We start from the raw sequence: 8,247 nt of genomic DNA, 5'->3' as shown, positions 1-8,247 counted from the left end.
AGGGTCCCCATGGGTACCATGTTGGCATTTACTGCCCGAAGATCAATCAACATTCTCCAACTCCCCCCTTTCTTTTTTATGACAAAGACGGGGGAGTTATACGGGCTAAGGGACGGTTCCACTTTGTTCTCGTGCAGGAGGGTCATTACTATGTCTGTGAGGGCGATGAGCTTTTCTTTTGTCAGGGGCCACTGCTCAACCCAAATAGGTTTCTTATTAATCCATGTTATTCTGGGGGAAAAGCTCATCTCTAGAGTGGCCCCAATTAATTTCCCCGCAGGCTATCAGGGGTGGCAAGTGTCAGGTTAAGCTGGCTCAAGATATCTCTACCCCATAATGCATAAGGGAGGTCGGGTAGGCACAGTGGGGTGAAGAGTCCAGATTCTTCCAAAGCTGACCACCGTAGGGCGTGTGCTGCTTTCATGGCAGATCTATTGCCCCCCACCCCCGTCACTGCTTGAGGGCTCTGTAGGAGTGGCCACTCGCGCCTCCACTGTCCCCTATTTATGACAGAGCAATCGGCTCCAGTGTCAATTATCCCTTCGAGCTTCTGATTTTCCACCGTGACGGTTAACAGTGGTCGCCCAGAGCTGACCGGGTGGACCCAGTTCACATGAGCGGGAGGGGTCCGCAAGGGCAGCGCCTTTCCTACCTCTTGGCCCTGTTTTACCAAGGTGGGAAAGGGGTGGGGGTTTGTGACCCTTACGGATGTGGGACTTCCGGGACCAAAAATGACCTGGGTATGGGTGACTAAGTCCACACATCTCTCAGCCCCTGTGATGAGCGCTGGGAAAATATTTAGCTCAATGGGAATCATCGAGGTTTCCCAAGGCCCGATCTCTCTCTGCTGTGTCCCTTCTCTATAGTCAACCCTCACGGGGATAGTCACAGTAATGGGGCCGCTGTCTTCGAGCACGGGGGGGGGGGCCCCGCGGCCGGGCCCCTCCCTTTCCCTTTTCCCGACTTCCCTTTGGATCGGCAGAACCTGGCTATGTGACCTGGCTTTCCACAGGAATAACAGGTCGGAACTGAAGTGGAGGGGGGCCGCTGCCTGCACTGTGCTTTGAGGTGCCCTGGCTTTCCGCACCCAAAACAGGTGGGTCTCACCTGCATACCGTGAAGGGCGGTCAGGAGGCTATCCTCCCGGTTCTCCATGGCAGTCACTAAGGCTTGAATTGAATCCTCGCTGGGCATGTCCAGCAATTTGTCAACAATTCCTTCTAATGAAGCGTCGGGGGGAAGGCTGCTAATGGCTGCGATCCCTTTGGGGCGAAGACCCTCTTTAATCAATTGTCTCATAAGTAGATCAGATCCCGGGGTGTCTCCCATTATACGAGTCACTGTCTCTTTAACCTCGTTCACAAATGAGAGGGGTGTCTGATCTGCTCTCTGCTTCAGCCCAACCAACTTCTGTGTGGCTCTCCCCCCTTTCATGGCTCCAATCTTATCCCAAGCTGCAACATGTGTTTCTTTAACAGTCTCTAGCTCAAACTGGCCATACTGGGCCTGAACAGCAGGGTCAGTATAGGCTCCAGTTCCACACAGGAGGTCAATGGCTAAATCCAGGGGAGTATAACCCCGGGATTTTGCCAGCTTAGAGGCCTCTCTGCGGGCCTGAGCCTTAAAAGCTAAATATAAGGAGGCATCTAGGCACGCGGCTGCAATTTCGTCAAAGTCAGCAGGGGTCCAAGGGTGCGTAGCAAAGAGGTTTTGCATCAGTCTTTTTACATAAGGGGAGCTTGGGCCGTATTTAGTCACGGCCTCCTTAAGTTCCTTAAGCATCTTAAAAGGGACAGGGCGGTAGTCTCGGGCTCCGGTAAGGGGGTCCGTAAATACCGGGTAGAGGCCCCAGTCATCCCAGTCCACCTCCTCCCCTTTCTCTATTGCTATGGAGGCACTGGTGGCAAGTAGGCCGGATGGGCGGAGCCCTTGAGGGGATCTCTGAAGGGCGGACAAGGAACACGGGGGATTTTTTGCCTCTGTTTCCTGGCTGGGCCGCCAAGCCTGGGGCGCGGCAGCTGTCCAATCAGCGCGGACTCCTCCCTCCTCGTCAGCAGCCTCCCGGTCCCACCTACTCACGCTCCTCTTCCTGCCACCCCTGAGGACTGTTTGCACCCCTCCCTTCCCGCGCTCGGAAACTTCCGGCCCTGAATCTTCTCCCTGGGGGCCCCTTGTTCCCTCATTGTTTCTTCTAAGTTCCTCCCACGGATACAGGGGAGGGAGTGGCCTTCCCTCTTCCTCTGAGCTCTCTGAATCCGATCCCGCCAACGAGCTACCCACCTGAGTGCTGATTGTTCGTGCCAAAGTCACCTTCTGGGGATGCAGGGCTGCATCCACTATCTTATACACTGTAAAATCCTTGGGGGTCAGTTTTCCCGGGCAGGTGTCATTATAGGAGGCCATCTGCTGCCCTACCACCTTCCATTTATCTGGTTGGATCCCACTATGTTGCACCCAAGGGCAGATGTTCCAGATATTCTCAACAAAAGCACGGCACGTCTTGATAGGTAATTTACGGCCATGCTTAGCGCAGAGTTTATAAAGCTGCCCTGCAACGGCCTCTTTTTCCTCCGGCTCAAAGGCGGGAATACTATTCCGGCCCCCCATGCTGTCTACTAGCCGAGGCTGCAATCCTAACAGGTGGCAGAACTGGAAAGTTCCCGTTCGGCAAAAGAGAAGGAGGAAGCAGGGCACAATCAGACAGGCCAGCACGGCAAGGAGCGTGATTAGAGCAGAAGGAGAAAGGGGAGAGAAAGAAAGCATAGTCAACACAATAGGGATATGTCCCTCAGGCAATATCTGAGAGTAAACGCCCTCTCCTTCCTCCCGGTCAGAAACGACCGAGGCTGTCTGGAGAATCCGACCAGCGGATTCAGACGTTCCCTAGCAAAATCAGGTCCCGGGTTTCGGCACCACTTGCCGGGTTTTTATTTACAACGCCGGCTTCTTTATGCTAGTCCGTCCTCTTACTCACCAGTCCAACGCGTGGTGAGTCTTCGGGGTACCTCCGGCCCCCACTCTTTGATGGGGGAAGAACCAGACAGAGCGCCTGAGGTGGGTCATGAGTCTTTATTCTTCTGTGATCACATTCCCGCTCCCCCCCACCTCTCAGCAGACACTTTTATCCCCTCTGTCCTCCCTCCCATGAACTCTTACTCAATGAGGGGCCGAGTTCTGTAACATTCCCTTATAAGGTGATTATGTTTCCCCCTCTAAGCGACCGCCAAGCCTCTTCCCCCCGCCCCCAACATGACTCTATTATAAACACCCAAAGAATTGCTTAAATTCATGTGTTGTATTGTATTATACTGATCACCATCAAGATAAAGTTCTGAAACTCCTTTATCAATGTGGAACAGGCAACAAATTAATGTAAATTCCATTGTAATTGTTTAAATTGTGTTGCTTGCTTCCTACCACTTGAGTCTTATTACAAAGTTTGTAAATAAAAAAATGAGGGAATATACTCTGATACCATTTTTTTATGAAAGTTAGCCAATGCAAAACAGTCATTACAATGAAGAGGTTAAAAGAAGCTAGAAACTATATTGACTAGTAAATCCTCAATCATTTTGACGAGCAAGAGATGTGACATATGAGAAAACAGTTATTTTATAGTACTAGCTTACTTTATAATCAATTAAGGGAATGATGACAGAAGATGCATAATATTGATACTAAAATAGTAAAAAGTAGTTCAGAGAAAAATGTGTCTACAGTAGTATTTCATGTGACAATTTTTCTAAGAATATTTTTAGATTAAATATGAAGACAACAAACAAATAAGAAATGGAATAGTTTTTCTATGTTTTAAGTAGTAATCTAGTGTTATTATCAGTGATGTTGGAATTATGCTTCCTTATGTTAAATTCTGAAGAGGGGTCAAAGAAAAGGAGGAATGAAGAAAGTTGGATTTGTTCTTTAGTCACATTTGAAATAAAACCCTTTGGCTCCAATCCCTTCCCATATCTTCATTGCCTATCATTAGGCTGCTTATTTGGGTCAGGCAACTAATTTTCTGTGCCATTCTTTTTTTGTTCGCTAAGACTTTACACTTTTCCCATTCTTTTGTGAATTTGTTTTTGTTTCCCAGGTGATAAACACACCTTCATCTATTCTATTGTTTAAATCATTGTATTGCTCTATGTGTGACAAAAATTTCACTTACCCTTGTGTATATGAATATACAATATGTGTTATTGGAAAAAATGTGTTGTTCTTTCTAAGTAACATAATTTCTAAATGGGATTAAATATTTTTAATTACCTTATAGAACAATATTGAAAAACGAAGGGTCACTAATTTTAGGAATACCAAGAATTATTGACAGCAAAATTTTTGTTATTGCTGTTATGTTTGTTTATTTTTTCTCTCCTCTTTCACCCCTAAATATGCTAATCAATTTTCATAAGTGATATAGTAATTAATGCATGGCCAAAACTTGTTCACACTTTCTAATATTGATTTGAATAAGCAAGTGAGTAGTGATTAGTTTTGATAACTTTATTTATTAAATATCTAAATTAATGAACTGCTATGACATTAAAAGAGTATTACCTAAAAATGAATGAAACCTATCTGTCATAGTTGAGTGTAATATTCCCCAATAAAACCATTTTCAGGGTTAACATTCCTAGTAAAGTCCTCTCAGGGTTAAGAAATATTAAAGGAAGAATAAACTATTATTTTAAAACTATTTCTAGAAGAAAGCACCTTGTATTCAAAACAGGTGGCTCACTCTCCTAACTTTTGATAAGACTACTTTTGCTGACTACTAGAAGCATAGTAGACTATTTCCCATGAGAAAAATCTTGCATTCCAAAGATGCTCATAGTTTGATAACTAGACTGTTCCTAGATCTTGCATTCCAAGACAAGTTACATTACTTTAATAAGATAGCTATAATCTTGAAGGTTATTCTCACCATCTGGATGGTGAGGTAATATTTCATGAAAAACTTTCATTCTTTTCTTTGTTGCTTCATAGATTTTTCACAAGTAGACTAACCAATGAGTTGACAGAGAGGGCTGATAGAGAGCAGGTGGGACTTGTTAGGCCAGATAATCTTGCTTGACTCTCATTTTTTCCTTTTTTATTCAGAGGAGTCTATTTTTTAAAGTGGATTTTTATCCCACACATAGGTGAAGATATCAGAGCAAATGAAATTTTCAAGAAGCGTAGACAAAAATGAAGTCCACAAGCTACCCTGGAGATTACCAACATTAATGAGATAGAAATTATCAAAAACAAAATGAAGTAAAGAAAAACAAAGTAGTTAGAAAATTAGAAGAACAAGGTAGGATTGATGTCTTTGGAGCAGTCTATGGAGAAAAGGGAATGGCACTTAATTGCTATCTTATGTATACCCTAATTGTGTAACATATCCACATGTACAGTGATAGAATAATCAAAACTCCTGTTACAAAATAATTGTAGCATACGTAAAATGATTTCCTAGTTACTCATCATAAAATAAATAGCAAAAATATTTTATTTACTTTTTCAGATGAAGTTGATGAGGTTTAGGGAGATAAATTATCTATGGTAAGTCACAAGCTCTTAACAATTTGTGGGGCATATACAAAAATGCTCTGTTAATATTATTATTTCTTTCAAATTTAGAAAGCATCTCAATTAGTACTTAACACAATAAAAATAATAAAGTTTAAAATATCCTCAACAGGAGGTCAATTAGACTTTTATTTAAGACTTAAAATGATGGTTAACTTGCAACTTCTGGGGGAGGGGGAGGGGAGGAGGAGGGAGGGGGGGATAGGAGCTTCCTGCTGAGAGATGCAAAAACAACCTGATTAACTCAGCCCCCCTCCCCCTCCCCCCAAGGCCCTCTGGGATGCAGTTTATGAATGAAGTAACAGAACAACTCTGAGACAAAGCTGCTCAAGGTCATCGGAAATCACCAGGGCGCTGGGAAATGAATGGAGTAAACTGCCTCCTGAAGAGAAACAGATTACCTGGAGGAAGACAACCTTACCTGAGGGAGCTGAAACAGGATGAGAAGACAGAGGCCCACAAAGCCATTTCTAGGAAGGAGCTCTGCAGGCCCATGTTCATGAGGAGGAAGGAGACGTGAAAGAAAGGTCTGCTTTTTTATATGTCTAGAGTCACTTCAGAATTCCTCAACGCAACTCCAGTGGCTTCGGAGAGGCCCAGCTTCGCCCGCTGGGGGTACAGGGTGGTGCTTGGAGAGAGGAAAGCAGGCCTCCAGCAGCACATGGAGAGCCTGGGCGCAGCCTGAGGCCAGGCTGGAGCTGGATCCCCTCCAGGACCAGGTCCCAGACACAGCCCTGCTGCTGCGGCACTGGGGACCACAGTTGTGGCGAGTGTCCCTCAGCAGCCGCAGCTTTGTAGAAGCGCTGTTACCTGGAAGTGGAGAGGACCCCCCCATACACACACGCATGTGGGGGTCTCTCCTACATGAACAGAAGGCACAGGATAAACGCTAACAGTGCCTAACCCCAGGACGGTGAAACCGCACAGCTACAGTTGGAGAGGTTGAGACAGTGCCCTGGTGCCAGGAGGCTCTGCAAGGGATGATGCTTGTGATGAATGCCGTGATGGGAACAGACTGCCTGGGGGCGGGAGGGGGTTTCAGTAGAAAAGTGACTTCTGTGGGCAGTCCAGCCTCCCCCTCCTCCATGGTGGAAAGGCATAGAAACACCTCGGCCCGCGTTTGGACACCCTTCTACTCCTTGTCCCTGTCTGAGGCGCTGAGAGCTCCCCGGGTGTCACCTTCCTCTCTTTTCAGCTACTGTTGCAGAGAAAAGGGAAGATTCCTCCAGGGACCATACCAAATGGACTCCCTCAGCCCTTGTTCTCAAGGCCACACTTGTCACTTGAATTCTTGCATCACTATCTCTGACACTCTCACCCTTTGCCAATCAGTCATGCCCCCCGGGGGAGCTTCTCTTCTTAGACACAATGTCTCACTGTGGCAGCCCTGTGTTCTCATCTGCATTATTGTCCTGCCCCATATGTGCCATGTTTCCTGGCCATGTCCCCCTACATCTAAGCGCTGTTCCAAGGCCAGTAGGGTTTCTGTTATCCTTTCTTTCCTGGGAAGCTGTGATGGAGAAGAAGGGTAGCATTATCAAGAAAGCACTAACCCTTCTCATTTGATGTATTGAAAGTTGACGGTGTTTGATATTTCAGGGAGAGCCAGGATTTTTCTGTTTCATTTGTGCTCAGGTGGGAAATCCCTCACTTCCAAAGAGAATCTCTTTATTGAACAGACTCTTAGACTGTCAAATATATGGATGAATTTCCCTTGCCTTTGCCTTCCATCTCTAGCCTTTAGAAAAACAAATATATGTAGAAGGGGCAACTTCCTGTTCTTTCCCCACAATGATTACTGTTTTTTAACCTGCAGGACCAGCCAGATGAGGTTTCCACTTGTTTACTTCATTCGCTTAAGGAAAGCACAAATGGCCAGTGGATTGTGGCCACTCTTCTTGAATTGGCATTCAAGTGGAAGGTACCAGGGAACGTTGGAAGAGCTGCCAATTGGAGCTTCTCAGATCTTGTCATTCCACCAGCTAGTTTTTACCTGTTAGTTTTTTACCCCTTGAAAATAAAATTTTCCCAGCCTATACCCCCACCCCACCCCTACCTCTCATACACACACATACCATTTTATTTTTACATTTACATGGTATTGAGTCCTCTTCATGGTGACTTGACAAAGACTACCACCAAGCTGCTTAGGTTTTCTTTTCCTAGCCAATAAAAGACAGCATCTGTTGTCCAAAGGCCAACCTAGACTTGTATGGAGATGTTCATAAATTGACCACTAAGTAGTGAATACTTTGGCCATGTTAACTCAATTTAAGAATTTTTTTCCCCATTAAGACAACTCAGTCATTGATTGATAAAATAAGTCCATCATGGTCCAACCCAGTCACATCAACAATCAATTTTTGAATTTTGTGACAAGTAACTGCTCCTTCTCTTCTGTCACCTGGCCTTTCTCACTCATGCCTCTTTCCCTACTGTAAGTGGCCTTGGTTCCAAGTGTGCCTCATGTTTCACATATAAATAAATAAGATATTCTCTCTGAGTGATGTGAGAGAATTCATTAGAGCTTTGAACCTTCCTTCAGGTACTTCATCTATACACCTCTGGCCATATCTTTCTATAGGACCCACCTTTGATTATGAAAGCACCCTAGCAGTGGTTTTGTACCCAGAGCAGCTGTAACTTAGGGTACAGTTCATTTTTGCTCCAACTGGA

This window comes from Macrotis lagotis, chromosome X, assembly GCF_037893015.1.
Source record: "Macrotis lagotis isolate mMagLag1 chromosome X, bilby.v1.9.chrom.fasta, whole genome shotgun sequence".
Classification (NCBI taxonomy): Eukaryota; Metazoa; Chordata; class Mammalia; order Peramelemorphia; family Peramelidae; genus Macrotis; species Macrotis lagotis.
This window is presented reverse-complemented; position numbering follows the sequence as displayed.